This window comes from Dreissena polymorpha, chromosome 3 (genome assembly GCF_020536995.1).
Source record: "Dreissena polymorpha isolate Duluth1 chromosome 3, UMN_Dpol_1.0, whole genome shotgun sequence".
Classification (NCBI taxonomy): Eukaryota; Metazoa; Mollusca; class Bivalvia; order Myida; family Dreissenidae; genus Dreissena; species Dreissena polymorpha.
Window position 1 is genome coordinate 125,345,268 of NC_068357.1, and position 6,000 is coordinate 125,351,267.

A 6,000-nucleotide genomic window follows, 5' to 3' on the forward strand; every position below is an offset into this window, starting at 1 on the left:
TAATGACAAAACGTATTTACTGAAACACAATTTTATTAAACAGCCCTTTAATCGTACCGATGAGCACACCTATAAAGGTGTCAAAAACATTGGTCTTCGGTATTTTTCTCTCTGTTTTATGAAGTTAAACATAAGAAAATGCAAAACCAAAACAATATTACAAGAAATTACAAGTAGAGATAAGGGCGAAACGTATTGTACATGGTTTAATTTCATACTTCGCGGTAAATAAGTGGAGTTTATAAATGGCAACCCCCACCATGTCACATAGGTCGGGTTTGATGTTATTTAACAGTGCAATCACTTTAAAAAGATAAATGTGAAACGTTTGGTTTATATGTTATTTTTTAACTATGGAAATAATTTAAACTTTATCGTTAACATCAGCTTGAGTCGACATCGAAAAAACATAATCAAATTTAAAACAAACAACGTATTATTTAGCGGCAATGACACTGACAGTAGTTACCATCTACAACAATGAGAAACAACGCTGAATTTGTGCAATGAATACCGTCTGAAATGTACAAGAATGTTAAGCGAAGACGCATGCTTTATTCTTTTATCATCTTAAGAATATCATTTAGTTTAGACTATCCCTGGCTACCAAAACAAAACACAAAAAGTTTAATATGAACAGAACTGGACATGTAACGATCTTGCACTGTACCAATCAAAAGTTTTTATCCCAAATAAATGCATGCACACTACAAAAAAGTACACGACCATGAAGTATATGCAAATCGTATATATATTAAATGATAAACTGTACAAGGACACAAACAATCGGGATAAAAAGTATAAATTTCATTATCCGTAAAGCAATTCATATCCATGCATGAACACACTACTGAGCATTACCTTTCAGATTGCAGTATTAGAAAATCTCATATTTCTTTACCTTATTGAATCTTAAGACTTATTAATAATTTATTACATTGTTTTGGAATGCACACTATTTATTTTCATTTGTGTCATGTATAATGCAAGTGTTTCCCTATTTTAAAACGCACGAATTACCGGTACAAATGTATTCAAATAAAGACTCCAAACAAATAATTTAGATAAAAATGTTTATAATAATTCATTCGATAAAACACAGAGGACAGTACACCGTTGAGAGATGCAGTTTCATAAAATAAATGATTGCAAACTGTATATCACCAAGGTAACCAACATCACAAACACCACTGGTAACGACAATGTCGCCGTTATTGTTAAATAGGCACAGCCGCGTTTAACTCGCGATACATTCGCCCAGCGATACCACCATTCGGGAATGTAACACCGCAAGCAGCTACAGCGGCAGCATCTACACTTGCACATTTGAAACGCAAGACAACACACAGTCAAAATTACAATCGCCAAAGTCGCTGTTCCTGATAATTTGCATGCGACGTACATCAACGCGGTTAGCATCATAACTGGAAATATACGTTCGAACAAGAAACAGACACTTGGTCTATCTGGTGTTGTAACAGGTTCAAATCCTCAACCATGACAGGGCCATAGCCGTAATGTATTTTCACGAATGCCTTCAATGTTGCTTCGGCTAGTAGGTATCTTTCTAGAATTCTCCAGTCCGTTGGGTCATTGAAGGTTCCTCGTTGCTTTTGCTGCATCAAACACTTACGAACGTCATCCTCAACGTCCTTTTTGTGCTTCTCATGAGTATTGAAAAACTGTTCCGAATTTGTATTGCTGTGCCCATCACACACGATTACATTTAAGTTTTGATTTATTTGATCACACTTTACCATATCGTCCGTGAAGGTGTCAACTGGCACAACAACAGATGGGCCATTCATGTTCTTGTCTGCACCAGCAGCTGTAATTGTATTGTGTGGTAACTCTGTTAATGAACACATCGGTTGTCTCAGATCAAGAGATTCATTAGCTGCCATGTCTTTTATCATATTTTTACCGCTTCCTCAAGGATTGTTTGGTGGTAATTCAATTGTACAAGTATTATTGACGTGCATGCTCAACTGTAAATTCTGGCGTCGATCGCCATCGGGTCGATTTTCAAGCAAGATTTAAACTTCAGAGTTGCGAAGGTCATCCTGATCTGTCATCAAGTCTGACTCACGTCAGCAAATGTCCAAACTAAAACCAACACAAATCATTCCCATTATGTTCCAAGGCACGTTGCATGCGAGGTCCTGAACAAAATTAATTCGTTTGTAAATATATAAATCACAACTTATTGTCAGATCACTACATCAATGTCGTATCAAGAAAAAAAGTATTCAGTTGTTATTTAATGTGAAAATCTTTTTTGTCCGTTTATGTACTGTAATTGTTTATGTTTCGTGATGTTAAAATGTCAATATAAAGACACATATTATTTCCAACGTATGATTGGTCGAATTGGTGTATACAAACGTTTGTTTAATTTTATGAAAATGTCGTTATTTGTTTGCATAAAGTTTGAAATATAATTTTGACATTTTTTATTGACGCTACGTTTGGCGTATTATATATGGCTATTTTTGTGAATTGTACAAACGTATTTTTCATACACTTCGTACATTGATATCTTTACTCATATACACATTGCACATACCATCATTGGGTGATGCGCCTTAAAAAGGCAGAGTACACAAGCTATTCAGTCGTGATATTTAAGTGATGTATTAAAAAATAACATTCGTAAAGATGTCTTCTATTTCAAACTGATGCTGTTAAACTCCATGTTCATTTTTCTTGAGTTGTATATAGTATTCATAAGTAGAATACCAAAGTACATTTGTTTAATAATTTATAACGCAAATTGATAAGAACTAAATACGTTTTCCGAAAACATAAAAAACAACAAAAAAACAATCTTCAATCTTGATAACGAAAAAAATGCTTTCACGTAAGATGTTCAGGAGGTGTTAAACCACATTCATTTTCCGCTTGAGTTTAAACTGAAGAAGTTTAAAGCAACGAAATTAAGTGCAACCTTACAGCATCCCAAAATAGTGAAATAGTGTTTGTCTTGTATCCGTATTGGTTGGAAAATGAAGCGCACAACTTATCTGAATTAGTAATGCCAGTTAACAGTTATTTGACTTAAAACCGCATCCGGCAGGAATATAACTGCCCATAACCAATGTGTTTACAAACACATTCGCTCAACTTCTTCACGCGATATAGACAGTGTGATACAGTAAGAACTTCTGAACCTTACTTGTATAAAGTTAACAGGCTTCAACATCGATCTCACAATTTATACATACGTTTGGAAACATGAATACAGTATACCAAACCTTGATTGGCGAACGAGAGTTGATCCACGCGTACTTTAAAAACTTTGTGAACTGACCTCTTAATTAAAATGATTGTTAAAATAAAAAGCTATTAAAATGTTAACATACCTTCAAACAAATTGAATCACGAATTATTCATATAATTTGACAAAATATTATGCACTATATTATTTAAACCATTTAATCAAATACCACATTTCCCAATGCACTGACTGTTTCAAACCTGTCGCTCAGATGACAAATATCTATAAATACATTTGTTTAACGTGTAGGGGAGTGACACGTTGTTTACACCTGATGTAAACAGTCAGGTTGTTTCTCGCATTCTCGTTATATATCGCCTCCCTCCGTATGATTCTATGGAAGACTGGTTCTGCCAAATGTTATCAACATAATATTATCGTCAAGTGGTAAATGCACGTTACGATTTCCTTAAAGATTGTACGCACTTTGTTAATTGCGATGCAATTTTTACATCTCTACATATAAAAGAACTGCCTAAATTTCTACTTTCGTTCCATACCTATCAAGGAAAAGCGTTACATACGCTTTACTATTTTACTGTTTTCATTTGATAATCGTCCATTAATCAACCAATTTCTAAAACATTTTTATAGTTAAATGTGTTACTTTGCTTGTGTTAAAATAATGTATACACTGCTTTTTGAAACTATGACACTTACTGTGAATGTTGCCATTTAACTTAACTATGAACATCCCTTTTGTTCATTACAAGCGAGAGAAAACTGCTTCAAGTTTCATTTTCGCTGGAGCTAGAGCAAAACAATTAGGTTCTGCTTTCTGGAGTCAAGATTATTATGAAAAATCTAAGACCAAATTATGACATAAGCCAAATACTGCAATCCACATTGGTTCCGGGGTATGTGTGTGCGTGTGTATCTGTCCATCAAGCCTGCACATTATTCATGCATAATGCGATAGAAAAACAGCTTAGTACGGGTTTTCGTCATGCGGAAAACGCGTCTCGCGCGCAACTTATCACTGGCAAAATATCGCATCTTACACAAGTCATTGCGTGTATATGCGTTAAAATAAATCTTATTCCATTGAAAAAGATGTACTTAAGATATATTCGTTATGCATCATACACACGTCATTGCGTTTATATGCGTTAAAATAAATCTTATTCCATTGAAAAATGCATTGCAAGTATACTATTGTATCTGTCTCGTTAGTCTACGGTGTCAAATATCTGTATAGTAACATATTAACATAAACAAAAGTCTTATTATATGGTTGACCTTAACCAAGTTTTATAAATCATGCCATTTTATTTATTAAAAATTTGGGGACCTGATGCTATGGCTTTGCTTAAATTTCTATTTATTAAAGTCCTATTCGATCAGAGTTGTGCAATTATTCAATAGTTTATTGACTCGCACGTAAATATCACGTGCATCTACTAAAGATATATTCGTTATGCAGCTTACACAGTTAAGTTTTTGAAATCGCTTTTTTTAAACCTTGCCGGCCGTTATGTTACTTATTGTTTTTAAGGATATTGCGTATAACACAATCTAGTGAGAATGATTCATTTCAAAATCACTATTTATAAACGAAAACTGTGCATTTTGAGTTGCCGTAAAACCGCAATTAATAAAAACTAAAAATTACATCAACAATATGTATACGGCGTTGATATCAGGTTGTGTTGGTGAAAACAAATCATTTATATCAATTAAATCACAGGTAACGTCAAATATTTACCTTTTAAGCTTAATAACACCCACATCAATTGCGGGGTGTTGTGCGAGTCGTTTGTGTCGTATATTCTCATTAGGTCGTGTGATCATATGTTTACAGATAGAAAACAGACATACTATGAGAACATAAAATAAAAGCATACCTGGTAAACAGCCCGGTGAAGATCTTCCATACATATTTCCAATATTCATACATGCGTTATTCGAACACCCATTGTCGTACAAAGCAAATTGACTCGATGTTTAATGGAATCATTGTGATCATGCTAATCTAGGTGGAATAATTTATATTAATTAAAAAAATGGTATCTATTCTGTTTGTGTTAATAACACATTACGAATGTATTATTTGTCTACAATGCGTGCATTAACATAATTAAATACACAGATTCTTTTATGACATGTCTGGTCTAATGATAATGCTGGAGTCAACCACATTAACACGATCACATGGAAATAACGATTCCGAGACAGTCAAACTGACATGGAATGAAATACATTTAAAGGTAGGTCACGATTGAACCGTTGGAACGCCGGCTTGTATCCAGCGTTAAATGTTTAAAGGTAAATTTTGAAACAAATAAAATACAAAAGTTATTATCAAATTATATCAGGATAGGACATAAAAATATATGATATACAATATACTTGATCAAATCATGTTATGTATAAGTAATTGCTTCGTATAAGAACATACCTTTTGAGCTTACCGGGTTTAAGTCAGTTTAGTTGGAACTAGACTTAAAAGATGGCGTCGTTTCTTGTGTTTTCTTGAAGCAATAGGGAATAATTTTACCAGGAAAGCCCCTTTGTATTTTTAATTATTTTAAATGCCCTTTCGGCTCTCCTGTGTTTGTGCTTCCTTCGGTTTTTTGTTTCAAGATCGTAGACGTCGGGATTAAAACGTTATTGAAGAAACACCGTCCACAAATCTGTTGTCTCCTTACGTGAAGTTCGAGAAATGGGATGTACAAATATCATTTTCTCTTATAATACACAGTATTGACGAACGTGTACGGTAA